At 42.5% G+C, this 9,047-nt stretch overlaps 1 protein-coding gene across 1 annotated transcript in view; it reads left to right on the top strand.

Moving 5' to 3' along the window:
- Positions 1-507: 507 nt before the first annotated feature.
- INTS15 (integrator complex subunit 15) overlaps positions 508-9,047 on the top strand; it is an 85,637-nt gene continuing 77,097 nt past the window's right edge. The window contains exon 1 of the mRNA XM_069210438.1: positions 508-705. The gene's annotated coding sequence lies outside the window, so the exon portion shown is untranslated. The remainder of the gene's footprint in view (positions 706-9,047) is intronic.

The following is a 9,047-nucleotide window of genomic DNA, read 5'->3' as shown; positions in this document are numbered from 1 at the left end:
TTCACTTCGTTTCCTTGCATTCGTATCTTATTCCTTCCCCTCGTGCATTTTCCAGTCCTCTCACTGCCTTGCTGGATCCTTTTATTTTTTTGTTATTTCTCGTTTCACCCTTCTTCGCAATAAAGAGCATTACTGTTAATTCTGGGGCTATTTACAAGCGTCGGATGCAGAGTCCTAAGAACACGTTGTACGCTACATCACAGCAGCCGAATCTCGGGAGTCAAATAATAGAAGCGAGAGATGAACCTGTTCCAGAAGCTACCCACGTTTTTGCCAGCAACTAACAGGAGTCACCATGTCAGCCAATACAAGACTGCTCTGTCATCGGCGCCCGCCCGCCTTCCGTTTCCCACTGCGCAAATCAGGATAAAAAAAATCGACGTTGCGAATGGGCGTCGCGAGGCTGCTTTCATTTGTTGCAGTAACCAATGGAAATCAGCAGGCTGTCAGCCAATCCGAGACTACTGCTGAACCCCTTGCTTACTGGCGTTTGTAGGGTTAAAAAAAAAACTCGTTTCAGGCAGCCTGCCGCCCTCACCAGGGCCTTTCATTCACGGTATGTTCTAAGGAACTTTGAGGGCGGAACCATGTCAGACGCCGTACAGGCCGGGCGCTTGTGCAGTTGGAACACCGGAAAAGGCGGGACCTGTGTCGGAAGTTGTTTTTTCGCCGCCTTGGTACAGTGAGGTGTTTTTTTCTGTGGAGGTAACTTTATGGAGTCTGATGGGAATTTTTCGTGGGTGGACTGGGTTATTACACTGTTGGAAGAAGGGTCCATGTCCCGGTAAATTAATCCCATGCAGGTCCTCAATCCGACGCACAAAACGCACAATATGTCACCACTCAGCGGCCCTGACCCTACATGCCTCCTGCCAGTGATACCAGGTTCACTTATCCTAGTACTGCAGGTTGCTATGTTCCCTGTACCAAAAGCTTCAAGGACATCTTGACCCCAGGGCTTCAGCAGGCATGACCGTCACCACAGGCAGCTGACTGTAGAACTCCGGCTGCTTAATGATCGCGGGTTTCTAACAAGCAAGAAACCTACTTTCCCAGCAGGCTTCTGGTCACTAGGTCCATAGATCAGCACCAGTAGCCTTGAGTCCTTAGCCCACATTTCTCCACTAGACATAACTTCTCGTCAGATAAAGCAGTTGTAAGTTGGGTGGTTTCATCTTTAGGACACACCAACTAAAGCAGCCGGCATCTTCATCACCCCTGGGCACAGTTCCAACATGCAGTTATCGCTACCCTACCTCATACTCTAGTCTTGAACCATGCCTCGCCAATGCCATTTCCATCAGGCAACTCGGCTATAGCAGCTCTTTAATAAAGCCCCATCAACCATCATTTCTATTTATTCGTTTTATACTTTTAGTTTTATATAGGGCAGTCCAAGTCAAGTTTACCTAGTAGCACTTTACTTTTAGCGGATAGCAATAGAACCAATTAGCTCGAAGCAATACAACCATTACGATTTTAATCCTGTATAATTGTTGATGTATCTTAAATAGATATTTCTTATATGTGTGTATGTAGTTCTGGATGATTATTTATGTGATGGTATGTTTTTCTTTTCTGCTCAAATGTTGCTGCTCGTAACTGCATTATTTTCTTGTACTATGTAAGCTGAGTTCTGAGAGGTGAAACTTAATAGTAAGTATTGGAGCCCTAAAAATCAAAAACATAGCGTTGACACATGCCCACTTGTAAGGGATCAGTGTTAGATTAGTTACAGCAATCTTTTTGTTGGTTTGATAAGGCAAGGCAGGGTTGGATTGTGGCCAACATTTGCATAACATTGCTTAGCTATCATCATGTGGGTGATTTTAAGAAATGTTTGGTAAATATTTTTTTTAATGTATTTTTTATTTAGTTTGTTAAAGCACAGGCCAGGGAAACCTGAGAGTTCTGCACTAGCGTGATTTGAGGCCAGCTGCTGTGGAGCAGACGTCTGATACGCCAACCAGATGCATCCAAGTCAAAGAGTTCACCTTCAGTCTTGGTCACTGAAGATCCAGCCTACCACAGTAATACACTTCTAAGGCCCCTAGGGGAGGCACTTAGAGACTCACATTTTGTCAGGCACAGGCCACCAGTAGATTCAAGTCTGGATTCAGTTGCCACTATTCACATGGATACTCTCAGAAAAAGGATTCTTGCAGTTTGTTGTCTCCCTGTAGCCACGCAGGAGGTCAGCGAACTGACCCTTTGAGTCCACTTATTTGTCCTGCATACAAAGGGGAGCGGGTCCAGTCCTTAGGGGCTACTCTCAGGTCACATACAGCAGGCCCAGTCCTCTTCTGATGTTCTAAAGGTCCAGAAAGTGCTTTCACAAGGGTGCACAGGGATGCCACATAAGCCTGGTATTAGGTAACATATGGGGATGACTCCTGGGCACTCCCTAACCAACGGGGTAAAAGTTCAAGGTACCCAGTTTTTAATAGTTCATGTTTGCCTTACTGAAAAAAAGGTCCCAATTACAATGTGTCAGAACATATTCAAGGTAGCAAGAGTCTTCAGCCACTCTACACTTGTGCTCTGAGTGCTGGGGCTATGTGTGAGGGGTGTACCATGGTAATCCTAGCGTCCTCCCACAGCTAACACTACAATTCAGTTGAAGCAGGAAGTGTACCTGCAACAAACCCAGAGAACAGTCTAGTAGGACAAAAGCATGGTCCACAGCAACCAGATGGGGGATTCACAAGAATTGTCTTGGCACACAGTTCTCTCCCTTTCAAGTGAGCAGGAAGTGTTACATGTGGCTCTACGGACCAGAGAAGAAGGATTTGACACTGCTGTCAAAAGGAGGCTCACAGCCCCCATCCTTCTATTGTGTGGCGCTCAGAGGAGTCATCTCTGCCCATTCATCTCAGCCTGGTTGCTCCTGGGAGGCATTTCACACCTATTCAAGGCTGAGCATAAGCTGGGAGAAACTGGAAAGCTAATGCAAATTAGCTTTAAGGAACTTCAGGCAGGGAAAATGGCAATTTTAACAGTTTACTTTCATTAATATTTATTAAAAATCTGACTTCACTGTTGAGTTGGATTTTTGATGACTGTTACCGTAGTTAGTTAATTAATTTTCAACTTGGTCTCATTCCCAAAACACCTTATTAGTATATGAATGTGTAATTTGGCTTTCTACATAAGACAGCTAGGCTGAACACATTGAAAATACCTTTTTGGCCTTGTCAGTGTAGAAACACTAACAGTCATTTTCTACATGCCCCACATTTAATTACCATGCACCCTACCTTGTAGTCTACTAAACCTACATAGGGGCGACCTACTAATATTTCAAAGGGAGACTTTTGACCTGTCAAAAATGGTTATTGTAACAGATCACACTGTTTGTTAAAACTGCAGCAGTCGGGCTACAATGGTAGACCTGAAGCCACGTTTTCATTATCATGCTAGTAGATAGCACAGCAAGTGCTACAGTCCACAGGAGGCATTTAACTTCCAGGCACTGGGTGGACTTTTTATTACATTATATACTAGGGACTTGTAGGTAAATTACATGTGCCAAAATTAAGGACTTGAGTCTACCCAGCAGAACTAAAGCTCAGGTTTTAGAAACTAGAGGCTCAGGTCTTGCACAGCAGAGCTGTGCCTCCAGTGATGAGAATGTAAATACTTTGACTTTAGATAACTGAACTGGAAGGTTAATGCAGAGCTATCTGAAAGTCCTTTTTATTTTTGCTAAAACTCTTACTGTTTCTCAGAAATTCTCTCAAATCCCCATAATTTGTTGTATATGCATTTTTTTGAAACTGCCCCTTGTTATATCTGGCACATACATTGTGATACTAGCATTTTAGCTAAAAGCACTTTCCATGTTCGGATTAATAAAACTATGCTTTTAACAGCAAATGGTAATTTAAAAGTTGTCTGCTGCAAACACAGTTGGCAAAAAATATCAAATATTGGCAAAGCCAGTAGGTCTAGCTTTCAATTTATGTTATTTATTTTTGTTTGACATACTTGGTCAAAGGGCATTAGAGCGTTTGTTTTACAAGAGAGCAAGAAGTGTGTTCTGGATAACAAACATCATAAAACAACTACTTAGCAACTTGAGAAACAAAAGGGTAGGTGGTTCATAGTTCTATATAAATAGTACCAGAAAATAAGTACCTTAGTAAACAATCATCATAAAAGGACCATAAAGCAATCAGAAAACAGCTAATCATCAGGTCAAATTAAGCAAGGCAGTTCGGATCAACCAAGGCAATATGACAAACCTCATTTTAACCAGTGTCTCTGAAGAGTGTTTGGAAATCCCTTTTGAACTTAATCAGGTAGTGGGTGGTGTGAAGGGCTGGTGTGTGGGAGTTCCAAAGACTTGTTGTGTTACCAGCAGATGATTGTTTTATATATCGTTCTTGTTTGAATGTCAGAGGTTCGAGCTGTAGGGATTCCGCATTTCTTTATTCTCGTTGAGCATCCAAGACTTTTAGTTTTCCAACCTGGTAGGAAATTGAGGAGTTGTGTAAGACGTTATCACTGATGCTTACCATCTTAAATAGGCCTCCTATCTCGTTGGGGATCCATTGCAGAGCTTGGGAAGGAGGAGAGTTGTAGTCTAAATTCGTGTTTTGTGATGTAAAGCTTGCAACTGTTGGCAGTACTGCTCTCAGGGGTGCAAGGTATGGTTTATGGAGAACACAGAGGAGTGAGTTCCCACTGTCCAGCCTGGAAAGAACCGGCCTATGCAGCACTGATTTCAGGTCCTGCTCAGGAATGAACTGCCTATGCCCCTGAGCAGTCTTAGCTTGTAACTGGCACTTTTGGCCATGGACACGAATTGCTTCTGGAGATGAAGGCAATTTTCAATGGTAAAGCAGAGTGATTTGGTATTCTTCACAGTAACCCAATTGCAGTTCAGAGGAGAGAAGGATTTCAGCTACTCTTGGTTAGGGAGGTTTTTTTATATATATATATACGAATTGCTTCTGGAGATGAAGGCAATTTTCAATGGTAAAGCAGAGTGATTTGGTATTCTTCACAGTAACCCAATTGCAGTTCAGAGGAGAGAAGGATTTCAGCTACTCTTGGTTAGGGAGGTTTTTTTTATATATATATATATATATGTATGTGTGTGTGTGTAAGAATTTTCTTTTGTAGGAGTGAGTTTTAGCTGATTGTTCCATGTCCACTTTTGAACCCTGTCGAAGGTTGATGTCTTTCATGCAGGAGATCTTTAGTTAAATCTGCTTATCATCTGCTTGTTGATGATCTAGTATTCCAGATTTTCTAAGAATTTTGCTTAACAGTTCAAGGTAGAGATTAAATAGGGTTGTGGAAAGGATCGATCCCTGTGGAAGCCTTTGCGTTAGGGTGAATTTTACTCAATAACAAGATCTTTATTTTCACAGTTTACGAACAGATAGATAAATGGGCTCCAAACCACTTCAGTACAGTTCCTTTGATGCCCATCCGTTCCTTCAGGATGTTAATCAGTGAGGGGTGATTAACTGTATTGAATGCAGCTAAGAGGTCTATAGGCACCAGTAGCCTGTATTCGCTAGTGTCGGGGACGCGAAGAGAATCAGCCACAACTTATAGAAGGGCAATTTCTGTGCTACATCCTTGTCTAAATATGTAATGGAAAAAAACTTCGAGGAGGCTGGATATGAAGAGATAGCTGAACGGTTACACATCTTTCTTAAACCTTCCCTAAGAAGGGAGATGTTAATGCCCGACAAAAGTTGTTTAGGTCAATGGAATACGCCTTGAGCCTTTTCAGGATTGTTGAGACCTGATCAATTTTCAAACTGTCCAGAAAAAGCACTGGCATTCAGTGAGGCATTAACCATGGAGGGCAGGTATGGCAGTAGCAGTTTGTCCATTTCCTTACTCAAGATGCCAAGCAATGTGTCAGAATTGATTGGAAGGTTTGACCTTTGTAATAGTTTCAAGTAATTTAGACCTTGAGACTGCATGAAAGTACTACCAAGACCATTGTGCTTTACGATTCAGTGTGCAGTCATCTGGTATGTTGGCGCTTGGTGGATGAGGTGGCTCAATATATTTCACTTTCTGTGCAAAGAAGGTTGAAAATCCTTCACATTTATTTGGTTGTATAGCGATTTTTCTGGTAGAGGACAGAGATCGATTTGATAAAATCAAAGAGAACGTTTGGACTGGCTCCTAGTGACATCAAATGAAGATTTAATGCAATCAGATTTAGCTTTAAAGATGTTCAATTTGTTGTGTCTTCTAACGGACCTGAGAATAGGGAGACTGGAGGGAGAGGAAGCATGTCTTCAGTTCTGTCAAGAAGTCTCTGATGTTTCTTTTGGGTATAAAGTTATTCCAAGTACCAGAGTAGAGAAGGTTTGGGACTTTTCCTTTTACTTTTCAGAGAGGTATATTTGTTAATCAGGTTTTCTACACGTTCATTGCAATCCCTTTTAGTGGCATTCATGTGCTACTGGGATCTAGGAGATGGAAACCTACTCTAAGCTTTGTGTGCAAGGTTGTTGATGTCAATGTTTTTGTGCTCACTGAATCAATATTTTGCTGTCAAATTGGCTTGAGATTTTCTAGAGGACAAAGACAAGCTTGACAGGAATTTGTGGGAAGTGTAGCCTTGGTGATAATGATATCCAGGATAAAACATTTTCAGTCATTTGGTTTCTGACAGTGTGTGAACAAAAGAAAAAAATGAGCAAATTTGTTATTTCCTTCACCCCAGTAGAAATTGAAGTCACCCAGGAAGATGAGGTTCTTAGAGTGAACCAGCAATGATGAAATCAACCCCAAAAGCTCAGAAGAGGAAGATGTAGAGGGAATAGAGAGAGGTGGTTTAGAATGATTTATCGTCATAGGTTTGAGGCCAGGGTGTCTATTTATCAGATGATCTGTGAGAAGTTAGGTCTTACAGTAGATAGATATGTGTTCAGTAAGATCCTGTTAGAAGGTCTGATTTGGAAGGTGAAGGATTAGCGATGGTGAAGGGGGAGATAGGAGACTGGTGTGACTTAGCAGAAGTAGCTGCAGCATTAATTCCAGGGAGCAGGAAATGGTTGAGTTAGGAAGCAGAGATTGAATTGGTAAGGCGTAGGAAGGAGAGAGGATTCCACGAATAGTTGTAGGTTGGTGGTTCGAAGGCTTGCTTGCGGGAATGTTAGAGCAGATGATTGGGAGATGGGTATAAATATTGTTGCATAAATCATAAAATGTTTGAGGCAGGGCCACTACAATGACTGGATTAGTGTAAAGGTAGGCTGTGTTGGGAGAAGAGAAAGAAGTGATAATCGAGGTGTTAGATATCCATATGGAGTCATGTCTGAATTGGGTAGGTTGGGATCGGGGAGTTCAGGGGTGGCAGACGAGGTGAGTTTGAGATGAGAAATTGGAAGATGTGAGCTAGCAAGGCTAATTCAGAATTGTTTGAAATATGATCTTCCTATTATTGAAAATGGAAATAGAAAGATTGCCATGGGAATGGTTCAAGGGTGAGACCTTAGGTTTCCATCCTTATGGGATGTCAGTAATTGAGATCTAGGGTTCTGTGTAGTTGGTTATACCAATAGTCCACGTTGTGAGTAGAAAGTAGATGGGGACAGTTTCTGAGCGCAGCATTTCTGATAATTTGCTGAAAATCTTATGTTTGAGGTTTTTCATAGCATATTTCAATAAGATTGGGGAGTAAGAGATTTTGAAGGATTTGTTTCTGGCGTTGGAGAGGCGTTCAGAGAGGGGAGTTGCCACAGAGGGCCACGATTGAGATTATCTTGAAGTAGCATAGTATCAGTGAGATGATTCCAACTGACTGAGAGGATGATTCTTTCTAGTGTGTAGAAAGTTGCATCTGCAGGTGATCATCCCAGCACATGCAGACCTCGATGCTTACCCAGCATCCAGCCTAGTCTTCTGTCAGGGACTATATAGAGCATTGTCCACCACTGGCAACAGTCTTAGGACCAAGCTGATCATCATAGGCTCTTGGTCGGGTGACTTTCGGGCCGAGGGAGATCCTAGGAAGCTGCTGAGAGAGTCAGGAGACTGGAACTCCAATGAGGTTGTAGTTCATAGAGTACAGACCAAGTCCCGGCCCAAGGAACTTGCATCTGTCATCACAACTTATTGAGGGTCTGGATGCGTTATATCTGGGGTGACCAAAGAGACCATCCATTAAGTCTGATGTTGCCAGGAAGGAGTTTGTTCTATGAGAGGGATAATACTCTTGAGGGTCTTCATTTTGAAGCGTATGAAACACTCTTGAAGCTAGGTAACAAGAAAACAATCAAATCAGTTCCCCCTCCCCTCCTCCTCCTTTGGAATAGGAACTGTAGCCCATTTCTGGGCCAAAGGAAAAAAAAGTCTTCTTTCAGTGCCCTCCACTTCTCATGGTATCTGGAAACAGGTATTGGAACCATCCCAGAGCGAAGGGGAGGAGAGGAAAATTAGATCTTGTAACCTCTCTGTACCATCTTGAGGACGCATCTGTCTGACATTGTGCGTCAAACATGTATGAAGTAATGGAGTCTGCCACCAGCCTTGTACTTGAAGCCATCTACCTCCTGGTGCCCGTGGTATACAGGAGCTATGGTTAGGAGTCAGAAAGACCTGCTTCATCTTTCTTTGGAACTTAAAAGAAGATTTACCGCGTAATCTCGACCCTCCCCCACTCCATCTGTTGTCTCCTGGAAGGCCGCCTGTGGGATTTAGCCTTGCATTGAAAGGAACTCTTAGGCTGATTTTGTTTTTGAAATTAGAAAGAATATTTTCTTTATTTGAAGTTTTTATGTAATTTTATCTTCCAGCTCTGAACTAAATAGCCTAGTTCCTTGAAACAGCATCCTTAAGGCTGTAGATTTCCAGGCCGATTCAACGTTCAATCTTTCAAGTGGAGACTTGGTCGAGTAGCCACAGACGATCCACATGTTAAAGCAGAGTCCCAGACAGCATCAAAGGAAATGTCGGATAAAAACCACCAGTTGGTTCTCCATATTCTCTAACAGCTCACGACACTGAACCTTGTCTTGCAGTGCTTTAAAAATTCTTTAAAGTCTAACAGTTAGGGTGAGGGACAGAGC

Source organism: Pleurodeles waltl, chromosome 10, assembly GCF_031143425.1.
Source record: "Pleurodeles waltl isolate 20211129_DDA chromosome 10, aPleWal1.hap1.20221129, whole genome shotgun sequence".
In the NCBI taxonomy this organism is placed as follows: domain Eukaryota; kingdom Metazoa; phylum Chordata; class Amphibia; order Caudata; family Salamandridae; genus Pleurodeles; species Pleurodeles waltl.
The sequence above is the reverse complement of the archived record's forward strand: the minus strand, read 5'-3'. Positions and strand labels throughout refer to the sequence as shown.